Here is a 15,439-nt window from a genome sequence, read left to right as displayed (position 1 = left end):
CATTCTCACCACTTCCATTCAACATAATATTGGAAGATGTAGCCATAACAATTAGGCAAGAAAAAGAAATAAAAGGCATGCAAGAAGGAAACAAAGAAGTGAAGTTGTATGTTTGCATGATCTTCTATGTAGAAAACCCTGAACACTTCACACAGCAAAACAACAACGAACAAACAAAAACTATTAGAGCTAATAAATGAATTTGACAAAGTTACAAGATACAAAATCAACACACAAAAATCAATTACCCTTCTATATGCTGACAACTGTCCCCAAAAGAAATTAAGAAAATAATCCCATTAACAAAAAATAGCATCAAAAATAATAAAATATTTAGGAACAAAATTAACCAAGCAAGTTAAAGACTTGTGCACTGGGGATGGCCATAGTGGCTCATGCCTGTAATCCCAACACTTTGAGAGTCCAAGGTGGGAGGATTGCTTTAGGCCAGGAGTCTGAGATCAGCCTGGGCAACATAGCAAGACCCAGTCACCAAAAAATAAAAAGTTCACTATGTGTGGTGACACACAGTTGTAGTCCCAACTACTTGGAAGACTGAGGCAGGAGGATCACTTGAGCCCAGGAGTTCACGGATATAGTGAACTATGATCGTGCCACTACACTCCAGCCTGGGTGACAGTGCAAGACCCTGTTAGTAATATTTTAGTAGTATTATGAAAATAGTTTTGGCTGGGCATGGTGGCTCACGCCTGTAATTCCAGTGCTGGGAGCCTGAGGCAGGTGGATCCTTATATCCCAGGGATAAATCCCACTTGATCATAGTGTAGGATTATTTTAATATGCTGTTAAATTAAACCTGATTTGCTAGTATTTTGTTGAGAATTTTTGCATCTATATTCATTAAGGATATGGCCTATTGTTTTCTATTCTTGTGGTGCCTTTGTCTGGCTTTGGTATCAGGATAATGACGGCTTCATAAAAGTTTGGAAGTGTTCTCCCATCCTCAGTTTTTTGGAAGAGTTTGACAATAGCTGGAATAGGCTGAGCTTGAGAATAGTCTGGGCTTGAGTACAGGAGCTCAAGACCAGTTTGGCCCACATGGCAAAACTCTGACTCAAAAAAAAAAAAAGAAGAAGAAAAGAAAAGAAAATAGTTTTGATCTCATTGAACCCCTGAATAAGAGGTTTACAGGCCATACTTTGGGAACCACTGTACTATTATAAAATAAATTACTTACAGCTCACAAGTGGGTTATGGCAGTTTCATAACTGGTTCATCTGTCAGGGAATTCCTTCCCTCTTTAACCTGCAGCGCTCCTACCCATTTTTTCAAAAGTCCAACTTGAAAATTGTTTCCTTTGTAAAGCTGTCCCTGACCCCTTCCCTTTTCTTCTCCAACTGAGTTGATCTTTTTCTCTTTTGTCTTGCCATGGTACATATATATCTGCTTTGGAACTAAACAACAGTATTGCATTTTTTGTTTACATGTCTTACTTATTTCCTTAGCACTTATTGGACACTGAATAATGTAATGGGACTGAAATTTTATAGTTATTTACCAGAAAATCGTGGCAATGGCTGTTTCTTCTTACTTCTGTGGACTGTTTTCTAGGGTTTAAACACAGTACTGCTGCCATTGAGTCACCCTGTACTATAGATGTGGGATACTCCATTCCTTATAATTGTATTAGGTTGGTGCAAAAGTAATCGTGGTCTTTGCCATTAAAGCCAATAGTGCCAACCGAATAGTTCTTAGTGGAATCTCCTTACTTGTTATTTACATATTCATCTTACAAAGAAATATTAACCCACATGTTCAATTCTCATTACAAGTTATACTGGGATTATGTATCTTCAATCAAATCTGTTTCAGCTTTTATGTATCTTTCTAAGTTAAAGTAGTACTGATTTACTGAACTTTTCCGTTTATCATCAAAAGAAGAAAATAGCTTAAATTTCTTTAAAAGAATAATTTGGCTCATAAGAAAAACACTTTATAACATAGTGGTAACACTTATTTCATCTGAGGATTTTAAATGGATTGTTACAAAAAAATCAGTGTACATTTTCATAGTGTGTACTATTCATTTTAAGGCTTGTTGGCAGAAAAGGAGAATGCACTTAATGGATTGTGATTTTAATTGAAGGAATTTTTTGTCCATTAAGACTATTATGGGCATAGTAGTCTTTTTACACCATATGTGTTTGAAGTTCCCATCCTGCCAGAAATATATTTTTTTTCAAATCAAGAGAATTATTTCTTCTCAGAAAAAATTCTTGCACACAGAAGAGCAATCATGTCATTAACTAGAATGTGAAATGAGACAAATGGCAGAACAAACAAGGAACAAACACATTGTCATACAGGAAGAATGTGCTAGCGTGCAAGAGCTTATGCATTACTGCTGTTAAGACAAAAAAATTGATATATCAACAAAATGTAACATACTGTGTAAAAATTTTTGTAAGTGTGTGTGTGGGTGTATGTGTTTGGAGAATGGCTATTCTTGTTGGTAAGTCCTCATTATTACATTTTAGCCTAAGAGAAAATGACAGTTTTAATTCAGATATAATTCAGCAAAGACCACTGTGTAATCATTATAGCCATCAACAAACTGATTCATGTGCAGTTGGTCCAAAAGTTACAAAAGCTGTTTCTGAGTTCTTGTTTGTATCCACCATTTTAAGATTACATCAGAATTAAAGCATGCAGGACTTGAACTGACTTCAAAGACTAGACTTAGACTTCTAGCTAGTTTAGCTTTTTTATTTTATTGGTTCATGTTTTCCATTTGGCTTCCATATCCTGTTCTAGCTTGATGCCCCTTCTAGAATTTCATTTACAAGTCTTACAGCCTTGGTTGGTGAAACGCACTAATTAATACTGTGATGGAGGCTGAGTATTTTAGCAATATCATGCCTCCTGCTTGGAAAAATATCTGCTGTTTTTCCATCCATGTCTAGTACCATATTGAACAGGCAAAATGCATCTTAAGTGAAACCTTAAATGCATTTTGATTAAATGCTGTTTACACTGTTATCTGTTGCCAATACTGTTAATCACAAAGCTCAAACCTTTCAATGCAACAGAAATGTGAGATTTACTTTTTCCCAATTAGATTTTTTCAAGCAAAACAATAAAGTAAAAACAGGCCATTTTATGATTTTTTAAAGTCCCAAGTAATACTTAAGCTAACAGCACTCCAGCTTTTAAAAAGTGGGCAATTCTATGGGTTTTGTAAATCCCTTATGACTATATTAGGCAATACTAATTTAAAGGACAAATTTCAGTTCCACAGGTCTTTGGCCTGCCTAGAAACTCTATGCTGGCAGCCAAGCTTAGATTTGCAGCTTTATGCGTATAGAAACTATGTCTATAACCAACTTCTCAATACATTTTAATCAGTGCTATGGTGCATCTGTCATATTTTAGTTGGAGTGGAATAAACCTAAAATTATTTATTTGCCTACCAAATATGTAGCAGATCCAGAAGGGACCGCATATTTTTGGTTGATTCGAAGCTCACTTAACCTGTATGCGGTCTTGTAATAATGTAACTACATGTGAATTCCATATTTTTTGAGCAGCATGTAGGCAATGTTTAGTAGGTTTAAAACCTTTGGAAAAGTAGTTGGGTGGCTTTATAATAGCTGAGCATTTTTTAGAATGTGAGATTATAGTTAAGTTTTTGACTCTTAGATTTATCTAACCCTAGCAAAGTGATGAAATGAAAAGAAAGACAACCACTCTTGAAACTCAAAATTCATTGAGCCTGGAACATAACACTTTTGTTTGGTGTGTTGACTTGGCTACATTAGTTGGCTGGCTATAAACCAAGAGAGATGGAAAGGATGCTTTGTCAATTTGTGCTGTAGATGGTGCAATCTGCACTGCCAAGTTCAAAGCCCTATTTGCCAGATTCCCTCCTTATCCAAATCCTCATGTATTTGAAAGCTTTATGTGTCCCTTGAGACCTTCTGATAAATGTGATTCCACCATACTCCCAAGAACCCAAAGATCTAAGATTAGCTAGTGAAAAGATAATTTATAGTACATTTACCTTGAGCTCTGATTGGCAGTGTTTGTGTTAGTGTAGTCCCTGTGTTCTGTCTAATGTGTGTGTGTACGCAAACACAAAGGAATGACAAGTTAGTTCCAAAACAACAATTTTTAAAAGTATGGGGGGAAAAACCTATATGTACTTACTTAAGACTGTTTTCCTCATAATTTTATAATGTCTTTTCCAAGATGACATGCTCTAATTTTTTTAACATTTAATTGAAAATTTCTTTTGAAATATAGATAAATCTAATTCAGAAATGTATTCCCTGGCTTCTACTTTAAAAACACCTAACACAATTTTCAGATACTTTAACATGTATGCCTTTATAATATTCCTATTTTACTAAAGGGGGTAGGAAGAAAGCCCAAAATGATAAAATGTATTGTTTACACTCTTTTTCACATTCTTATACAAAGTGAATGACAAAGTTATGGTCAGTACTAATAACATCTGAATTTCCTTACTATATTGATGATGATTATGATGATTGTTAGCATTTATTAAGCAGTTTTTATGTACCAGCTTGTTCTATGTATTCCTCACAACAACCAGAACCATCAGTGAAAATTATTATTTTATAGATGAAATAACTGGGGTTTAGTAACTTGTCCATTGTTATACTGCTACAGCTTATATCATTAAAGCACAATGCCTGGCTGGGTTCTGTGGCTCATGCGTGTAATCCCAGCCCTTTGGGAGGCCAAGGCAGGAGGATTGCTTGAGCCTAGGACTTTGAGACCAGCCTGAACAACAGAGTGAGACCCCATCTCTAAAAAACAAAACAAAACATGAAAGCACAGTGCCTTTCATCATCAATTCCCTTTTAATCCCATCAAAGACCAACTCAAATTTGAATAATTACAGCACTTAGATTTAGTGTGAGAGGAGAATTGAAGTTCAAGTCTCATATTAAGCAAATTAGGCTTCTCATTTGACATTAATAATAACATTGCTTATTTCCTAGAAATACAATAGACTATTAAGTAGTAAGTGCAGATCTCATACTTCTGTGGCAGATAGATAGAATAATCTCTTTAGAAATATTTGGTTTTTCTAAAATGTGATGCTTTACTTTGGTTTTGGACTCTAGTAAGTGGCCTAAAAAAAAGTGACTTTGTTTTTAAATTAAATTTTTATTTTTATAGATCTAGGGGGTACAAGTGCAGCTTTCTTACATGCATATATTTCATAGCGGTGAAGTCTAAGCTTTTAGTATACCCATCACCCAAGTAGTGATATGGTACCCAATAGGCAATTTTTCAGCCCTCACCCTGCTCCCACCTTCCTACCTTTCGGAGTCTCCAGTGTCTGTTATTTCACTCTGTATGTCCATGTGTACCCCTTGTTTAGCGCCCACTTATGAGTGATAACATGTGGTATTTTACTTTCTGTTTCTGAGTTAATTCATTTAGGATAATGGCCTCCAGTTCCATTCATATTCCTGCAAAAGACATGTTTTCATTCTTTTTATGGTATTCCATGGTACATAGATACCACATTTTCTTTACTCGATCCTTCGTTGAGGACACTTAGGCTGATTCCACATTTTTGTTATTGTGAATAGTTCTGTGATAAAATATGAGTGCAAGTATCTTTTTAATATAATTTTTTTTCCCTTTGGGAACATACCGAGTAGTAGAATTGCTGGATCAAATAGTAATTCTATTTTTAGTTCTTTGAGAAATCTCCATACTGTTTTCCATAAAGGTTGAACTAATTTACATTCCCACCAACAGTGTATAAGCATTCCCTTCATTCCTTTTCTCCACATCCTTGCCAATATCTGTTGTTTTTTTCTTTATTTTTAACTTTTTTTTTTGGAAACAGTGTCTCCCTCTGTCATCCAGGCTGGAGTATGGTGGCGCGATCATAACTGTCTGCAGCCTCAAACTCCTGGGCTCAAGCAATCCTCCCAGGATCATCGCAGCCTCCTGAGTAGCTGGGACTACAGGCATGTGGTTTTAATTTGCATTTCTCTAATAATTAAGGAAACATTGACTTTGAAGACTTTTTTTAATCCTCTAGTAAAATGTTATTTGAAAAGACAATGCTTATAGGTATAATTTTGTATTGTTGGTCATATAAGAATTGATTAGCCACTTGAACTCTCAAAGTACGAAGTGAGAAAGTCAGTCTTTTAAATGTGGAAGTTATTTTTTGAATGATGTCTGAGACCCCTTTTAATGGCATGGGAACTTAAATGTATGTTGTGTATGTGTGCATGCAAGCATGTGTGTCAGGATGGGTTTCACATCTGAACTTTGCCATCCAAATATGCTTACACACATCCTCGTGGTATTGTTGTTCATGGGTGATGAACAATGTGGATACTTTGTAGCTTCTTTTTTACTTTTTAAAAAATAGTCTTATTGGCTGGGTGTGGTGGCTCACACCTGTAATCCAAGCACTCTGAGAGGCCAAGGCGGGCACATCACGAGGTCAAGAGATCAAGATCACCCTGGCCAACACGGTGAAACCCCGTCTCTACTAAAAATACAAAAATTAGCTGGGCTTGGTGGTGCATGCCTGTAGTCCCAGCTACTCAGGAGGCTGAGGCAGGATAATCACTTGTACCCAGGAGGCAGAGGTTGCAGTGAGCCGGGATCGTGCCACTGCACTCTGGCTTAGCAACAGAGCGAGATTCAGTCTCAAAAAAAAAAAAAAAAAAATAGTCGTAGTCTTATTACATGCTATGATTGGTACTTACGTCCGGATAGGTCAAGCTCTACTATTGTAATTAATCCTGAAATCTAAGTGATTTAAAATCACAAGGAGGCCGGGCACAGTGGCTCACACCTCTAATGCCAACACTTTGAGAGGCTGAGGCAGGTGAATCACCTGAGGTCAGGAGTTCAAGACCAGCCTGGCCAATGTGGCCATACCCCATCTCTACTAAATAATACAAAAATTAGCCCGGCTTGGTGGTAGGTGCCTGTAATCCAAGCTACTTTGGAGGCTGAGGCAGGAGAATCACTTGAACCTGGGAGGCAGAGGTTGCAGTGAGCCAAGATCACACCGTTGCACTCCGGCCTGGCCGACAGAGCAAGACTCCGTCTCAAAAAAAAAAAAAAAAAAAAAAAAAAAAAAAAAAATCACAAGGTGTTTGTTTCCTATCATAGTCTTAGTGGGTCAGTCATCTCTCTTCCGTGGCTCTCCTTCAAGCAGTCACTTAAATTGCTAGGCTCCTTCTATCTGTAAGGTCACCATCCTAAAACTATGACCTTTGGGTCACTGTGGAAGGGGAAGGAAATTGAGGCAATCGCACAGTGGTGGAAGGGGGAAGGGAACGTTTTATGGTAGGCCTGGAAATAGCATATATTATTCCACATCCTATTGTCCAGGATTCAGTGACATTCCCCTAATGCAGTTGCACAAGAGGCTGGGAAATGTAGAAATCTGGTATACCTAAGGAAAATGAAATGGAGTTTGGGGAACACATAGCATTGTCTCTGCCTCAGTGGAAAGGCAACTTCTTGGACAGAAAAGTGAAGAGGTACAAACTACAACTATGTTGTGACTAGCTACAGTTTCATACAAAATGTAAAATGTCCCTAATTCAGTATGTACTCTCCCTCTTCTACATAAGGGATTATTAGGGCTTAGCAGCTTCCAGATTGCAGTAGATCTAGTCTTAGAGCCAGTGGTCAAAGGAGAATGGGATTACTAAATTGTCTTCATATTCCAATAATTGAATGGCACCCAGGTACTACTTCTATGGATTCTTAATGTTTTACCTTTATCTTCAAGAATTCGTAGATCATCTTCCTGTATCCTCAGTGCATGTTAAGATTACTAAACTTGGCCAGGCACGGTAGCTCATGTCTATAATCCCAGCACTTTGGGAGGCCAAGGTGGGTGGATCACTTGAGGCCAGAAGTTCAAGACCAGCTTTGCCAAAATGGTGAAACTCCATCTCTATTAGAAGACCCAATCCAAAAAAATATTTGCTGGGCCTGGTGACTCCCACCTGTAATCCCAGCTACTCGGGAGGTCAAGGCATAAGAATCACTTGGGGGGCTGGAGCGATGGCCTGGGTCTGGAGCCCGCTGTGTCCCCAAGGCCCAGACAGCGGGTCGGGGGTCTAGTAGGCGCGGGACTGGCTTCTCTCAGGCCGACCCTTCGAGCCAGGCTCCAGATCTTCCTCGGTCTCGGGCCTCCTTCATGTTCAGGACGGAGGCCGGAGAACAGTGATCATCACACACCCCATCCGGCTTCCTGGGCCGGGCATTTTCTCTGCGGCCAAGCGGTGTTGGGATTGTAGCTGCTGGGAACCCCCTCCTGCCGCCACCTGTCCTGCAGGAAGGGACTGACGCGTTCCCACGTTCTTGCTCTGCACCTCCCCACTCTCTTCCCATTCAGGAACAAGTTTCTCTTCCTTCCCCATTGGAAATCCTCCCCCGGAGGTCCAAAACACCTATTTTAAGTGTGCCCTTCCTCAGCTCCTGGAGCACCCTTAGAAGTATTGCCTACTTATCCGGGCTGAGAATCCTTCATTTTTGAGTTGGCTTTTTTTTCGCTCTTTGGAAGATAAAAGTCCCTTTCCACCATCTACTAACACTCTGCGCCCAAGGCCTTATCCTTTGGGGTCACCAGCTTCTTGGCCATTTCTATGTGATTTCCCCCACCCATCTGAGTTCCAGTTTCCTCTGGGCTCCAATCTCCAGTCCCTGGCGGATCTGGTCAGTCCCACCCCTAGGTGGGAGTGACCAGGAGGCTTTGGCCCAGGATCCCCAACCCTGGAAGGCAGCTCCAAGGCAGGAAGAGAATTGGGCATTGGGTAGGAACCTGGCAGCTTAGGAGTCAGGGCTCCACTCACCCCACACAAAAAGATGAAAAAGCGCAAAGAGCTCAGTGAATTGATTGGTTTGGCTGGGGACAGTCGGAGAAAGAAGCCCAAGAAAGGCCCAAGCAGTCACCGTCTGCTTCGCACTGAGCCTCCTGACTCAGACTCTTTGAGTCCAGCTCCAAAGAGGAAGAGGAATTTGGTGTGGTTGGAAATCGCTCTCACTTTGCCAAGGGAGACTATTTACGATGCTGCAAGATCTGTTATCCGCTCTGTGGTTTTGTTGTGTTGTGGCCTGTGTTGGCTCGGTGTGGATGCAGGTTGCTCTCAAGGAGGATCTGGAAGCCCTCAAGGAAAAATTTCGAACAGTGGAGTCTAATCAGAAAAGCTCATTCCAAGAAATCCCCAGACTTAATGAAGAACTACTCAGCAAGCAAAAACAACTTGAGAAGATTGAATCTGGAGAGATGGGTTTGAACAAAGTCTGGATAAACATCACAGAAAAGAATAAGCAGATTTCTCTGTTGACTTCTGCAGTGAACCACCTCAAAGCCAATATTAAGTCAGCTGCAGACTTGATTAGCCTGCCTACCACTGTAGAGGGACTTCAGAAGAGCGTAGCTTCCATTGGCAATACTTTAAACAGTGTCCATCCTGCTGTGGAAGCACTACAGAAAACTGTGGGTGAACACAAGAAAACGATGGGATTACTGCAGAGTGATATGAATCAGCACTTCTTGAAGGAGACTCCTGGAAGCAACCAGATCATTCCATCACCTTCAACCACATCAGAACTTGACAATAAAACCCATAGTGAGAATTTGAAACAGATGGGTGATAGATCTGCCTCTCTGAAAAGAGCGTCTTTGGATCAAGTCACCAACAAAACAGATACGGTAAAAATCCAAAGCATAAAGAAAGAAGATAGTTCAAATTCTCAGGTATCCAAGCTAAGAGAGCAACTCCAGATGATCAGTGCTTGTACAAACAAACCTGAGAGCAACAGGCCTCCAGCGACCGCTGATGAAGAGCAAGTACAGAGTTTCACATCAAAGCCATCAGCATTGCCAAAATTTTCACAGTTTCTTGGAGATCCAGTTGAGAAAGCTGCCCAACTAAGACCTGTCTCTCTACTAGGAGTTTCCAGCATTGAAGATCTTCAGGATTTATTCCACAAGACTGGCTAGGACATGGATGGGAAGCTGACCTACCAGGAAATCTGGACCTCCCTAGGTTCTGCTATGCCAGAACCAGAGAGCTTGAGAGCATTTGATTTTGATGGAGATGGGAGATACTCATTTCTGGAGCTAAGGGTAGCTTTAGGTATCTAGCCTCATCAGGCATATTTTAGAAATGGACTGCCTAATATCTACTTACCTAACAACAAAACAACCCTTACTTACCCATCAGTCCTCTAGTCCTCCAAACTACTGTAGCAGATACTTTGCCACCTTTCAACTTGTTTGAAGAAGCCATATAAAAGTTATTTTTTTAAAGAAAAAAAAAAAAAAGAATCACTTGAACCCGGGAGGCGAAGATTGCAGTGAGCCAAGATCCTGCCACTGCACTCCAGCCTGGGTGACAGAGTGAGACTTTGTCTCCAAAAAAAAAAAAAATTACCAGACTTACAGGAAGCACAACAATAAGCACCACATGTGTTTCTTATCATGTAGAGGACTAAACTGGAAATTATATGATGTAGGTTTGTTTGCCTACCTTTAATTTTCCACTATATAAGAATAGGATTGGTCTATAAAAACATAAGAAGTATTTGTGAACTTCTTGTACTGGACATCATGAAGTAACTAACATCAGACCTTCCCTCCTGCCATAAACAACTATTAAACTAAACAAAATGTACAAAACAATTTCTTTTGGGCATGGGATAAGGCACAGTGCACGACTATAATCCTTGAGAGAAAAGGAGCTCAAAATGAGAATTTTACATTCAACCTTGGGGGGCAATTTTCCAAACCACTTTCAGAGAATTGGAATAGATAAATAAATTGGAGTTGGGGCCTGCAAAGGTTACTGGAAATTACAGGACAGGGTAGGTAGATAGAAAAGAGTGACAAAGAAGGAGCCCCAGGAATCCACATAGGAGTTTCCTTTGGGCTCTTGGCCAAATGGTAAACTGCATATGTGCTTGGCAAGATTCTGTAAGCTATACCAGCAAAAAACAGCTGAAGGAGCTGAAAACCAAACCTAGATTTCAGAAGCTGCACAAAGCTATGAAGACATTGGAGTTCTGATCCACTCAAGAGTGGAGATACCATGTTGAGACACCAAAAAGACCATGCCCTAGGTGTAAGGACCATGCCATATGAGTAAGAGCCAAATCCCAGAACTAAGGAAAACCGGAAATAGACTCACCATAGAGGCCTAAAATAAACCTCAACAGAATCAAAGTGATCTACCAGTAATTTAACTTTCTTTCAGAAAAATATTTGGCACTCTTCAGTGGAAGATAACAAAATCCGGAATTTTTCTATGCCCAGCATAAGATTTTTTAAATTGCTGAACATGTAAAGCAGCAGAGGAAAAACTGACCCATTATTAAGAGAAAAGGTGGTCAACTGAAGATACTTACAGATGACCAAGATTTTGGAATTAACGCAGAAGGAGTTTAAACTCATAAATGTTTTAAAATTTAAAAGATCTTTCTCCTGTTGAACCTTATATGAGACCAAAGCCCTGCCTGGCAGCTTGACTGTAACCTTATGAGCAAGCTTGACCCAGAGTCATCTAGCTAAGACAGCTAAACCACATGCAGATTTCTGACCTACCAGATGCCGTGAGACAATAAATTACAATATGTAAAGGAAAAGATTGAAGAAATGGCAAAAGAGATGGATGAAATTACAATAGAAAAAGAGAAACTCGACTGGGTGTGGTGGCTCACGTCTGTAATCTCAGCACTTTGGGAGGCCAAGGGGAGGGATAGCCTGAGCTCAGGAGTTTGTGATCAGCCTGGGCAACACGGTGAACCCCATCTCTACTACAAATACAAAAAACAAATTAGCCAGGCATGGCAGCGTGCACCTGTAGTCCCAACTACTCAGGAGGCTGAGGCAGGAGAATCACTTGAACCCATAAGGCAGAAGTTGCAGTGAGCAGAGATCGTGCCACTGCACTCCAGTCTGGGCAACAGAGTGAGACTTCATCTCAGAAAAAAGAAAAGAAAAGAAAAGAAAAAGAGAAACTCTAAAAAGAATTAAATGAAAATTCTAAAACGGAAAAATATGGTAATCTGACGTGAAGAATCCAGGGGATGGGCTTCCCAGCAGATGGACACAGCTGAAAAGGGGATGAGGAAACTTAAAGACAGGCTAATGGAAATTATCCAAATTAAAGCACAGAGAGAAAATAAAAGGAGGAAAACAGGACAGAGTTATAGAGAACAATGGGATAATATAAAATAATCTAACAGGTATAATGGAGAGAGAATGGGGTAGAAAAAATATTTGAAGATAAAATGCCCTCAATTTTTCCACATTTTATGAAAGATATCAACCTACATGTCCAAGAAATTCAGAGAACCCCAAGCAGATAAATTATTTGAAGACCACACCTAGGCTCATTGTAGTCAAAGTGCTATAAACCAAAGATAAAGAGAAAATCTTAACTGCATCCAAAGGAAAAATACATAGTACATTTTAAGGTATAACAATAAAAATGATGGCTAATTTTTTATAGGCAACAATGAAAACTAGAATGAAAAGACATCTTTAAAGTGATGAGGCTGAGCGCAGTGGCTCATACCTGTAATCCCAGCACTTTGGGAGGCCAAGGTGGGTGGATCATCTGAGGTCACGAGTTCGAGACCAGCCTGGCCAACATGGTGAAACGCCACCTCTACTAAAAATACAAAAATCAGCTGGTTGTCATGGTGGACACCTGTAATTCCAGCTACTCAGGAGGCTGAGGCATGAGAATCTCTTGAACCTGGGAGGTGGAGGTCGAGGTGAGCTGAGATCATGTCACTTCACTCCAGCCTGGGCAACAGAGTGAGACTCAGTCTCAATAAATGAATAAATAAATGAAGTGATGAAAGAAGAAAAGAATTTGTCTACTTGGAATTCTATATCCAGTGAAAATATTCTTCAAAATTGAGGGCCTTCACTTCACCTTCCTCTTCCTCTTTGTCAGAGCCAACAATTAGGCTGGCACAATCAGTGGGGCCAGGGTCAAGAATTTAGCTGGCAGGTTTGGCAGAGACAGGTTTAGGAAGATGGCCTGTGTAGTTAGGAGATTGATTACATATGGGGATTGCCAAAAAGTATATTGAGGATAATAGGAGCTAGGTTTTCAGTGTTGGAGAAATTACAAATATGGTAACAGAGGATGCTAGAATAAATCTTGTGGTGTTGGATTGGTATTCGAACTATTGGTGTGAATTATTTGAAATTATATAATTTCAAATTATCTTACTACAAAATACTTAATAATTGTTGATAAGTACAGATATTTATTAACTTTACAGTGGAGAAATAAGGCACATGCCATCTTTTTAAAAATTGTGGTGAAATCCAAATAATTAAAATTTATTTATTTATTTATTTATTTATTTATTTATTTATTTATTTATTTATTTTGAGACGGAGTCTCTCTCTATTGCCTGGCTGGAGTTCAGTGGCGTGATCTCGACTCACTGCAAGCTCCACCTCCCGGGTTCATGCAGTTCTCCTGCCTCAGCCTCCCGAGTAGCTGGGACTACAGGCACCTGACACCACGCCCGGCTAATTTTTTTTGTATTTTTAGTAGAGATGGGGTTTCACCATGTTGACCAGGATGATCTCAATCTTTTGACCTTGTGATCTGCCTGCCTCGGAAATACAGGCGGGAGCCACTGCGCCGGCCAAAATTTACCATTTTGACCATTTTCAGTGTATGTTCAGTGGCATTAAGTACACTCACAACAATGTGCAACATTGTGCAACAATCACGACTATCTCTCTCCAAAACCTTTTTGTCTTCCCAAACTGATATTCTGTACTCATTAAGCAACAACTACCCATTCTCCCTTTCCCCCAGACCCTGGCAGCTACCATTCTACTTTCTGTCTTTATGAGTTTGACTACTTTAGGTACCTCATATAAGTGGAATCATACTGTATTTGTGTTTTTGTGACTTATTTCACTTAGCATTATGTCCTCCAGTTTCATCCATGTTGTAGAATTTCCTGTTTTTAAAGGCTGAATAATATTCTGTCATATGTATATATCACATTTTGTTTATCATTCATACATTGATGGTAACTTGGGTTGCTTCCATCTTTTGACTATTGAGAATAGGCTGCTATGAACATGGGTGTAGAAGTAACTGAGTCTCTGCTTCCAATTCTTTGAGGTATATATGGAATTGCAGGATCGTATGTAATTCTCTGTTTAATTTTTTGAAGAACTGCCATATTATTTTCCACAGTGGCTGCACCATTTTATATTCCCACCAGCAGAGCAAAGGGTTCAAATTTCTCCACATACTTAACACTTATTTTCTGTTTTGTTGTTTGTTTGTTAATTTTTTATAATAGTCATCCTAATGGGTGTGAAGTGGCATCTCATTGTGGTTTTGATTTGCATTTCCCTAATGATTAGTGATGTTGAACCTCTTGTGTTTGTTGGTGTCTGTATATCTTCTTGGATAAATGTCTATTCAAATTCTTTGCCTGTTTGCTGCTGCTGCTGCTGCTGCTGCTGCTGCTCCTTCTTCTTTTTCTTCTTCTTCTTCTTCTTCTCCTCCTCCTCCTCCTCCTCCTCCTCCTCCTCCTCCTCCTCCTCCTCCTTCTTCTTCTTCTTCTTCTTCTTCTTCTTCTTCTTCTTCTTCTTCTTCTTCTTCTTCTTCTTCTTCTTTTTCCTCTTCTTCTTCTTCTTCCTCCTCCTCCTCTTTTTTTTTTTTTTCAAATAAACCAGTACTCGCTCCTTATGTTTCCCAGGATGGAGAGGCTTTTCACTACAATCATAGTGTACTGCAGCCTTGAACTCCTGGGCTCAAGCAATCCTCCCATCTCAGCTGGGACTACAGATGTGCACCACCATGCCAGACCCCTTTGCTCATTTGCAAATTGGAGCTGCTGTTGTTGTTGAGTTGTAGGAATTCTTTATAAATTCTGAATATCAGATATGTGATTTGCAAATTTTTTCTACCATTCTGCAAGTTGTCTTTCACTTTATTGATATAGTCCAATTGCCTTTTTTTTTTTTTTTTTTTGACAGAGTCTTACTCTGCAACCAAGGCTGGAGTACTATGGTGTTATCTCAGCTTACTGCAACCTCTGCCTCCCAGGTTCAAGCGATTCTCCTGCCTCAGCCTCCTGAGTAGCTGGGATTATAAATATGCACCACCATGCCCAGCTAATTTTTGTATGAGATGGGGTTTCACCATGTTGACCAGGCTGGTCTCGAACTTCTGACCTCAAGTGATCCACCTTCCTTGGCCTCCAAAAGTGCTATGATTACAGGCGTGAGTCACTGCATCTGGCCAGTTGCTCTAATTTTTTTTGTTGCTTCCTGTTCCTTTAATGTCATAGCTAAAAGATTATTGCCAAATACAACATCATGAAGGTTTTTACTCTGTGTTTTTTTCCTGAGAATTTTATAGTTTAGCTCTTACCTTTAAGTCTCTGATCCATT

General features: G+C 39.7%; 1 pseudogene; it reads left to right on the top strand.

The window, feature by feature from the left end:
- The first annotated feature begins 8,853 nt into the window (after positions 1-8,853).
- Positions 8,854-10,250, top strand: LOC112630511 (annotated as a pseudogene).
- Positions 10,251-15,439: the final 5,189 nt, after the last annotated feature.

The sequence above is a fragment of the Theropithecus gelada genome, chromosome 8 (assembly GCF_003255815.1).
Source record: "Theropithecus gelada isolate Dixy chromosome 8, Tgel_1.0, whole genome shotgun sequence".
Taxonomy (NCBI): domain Eukaryota; kingdom Metazoa; phylum Chordata; class Mammalia; order Primates; family Cercopithecidae; genus Theropithecus; species Theropithecus gelada.
This window is presented reverse-complemented; position numbering and strand designations above follow the sequence as displayed.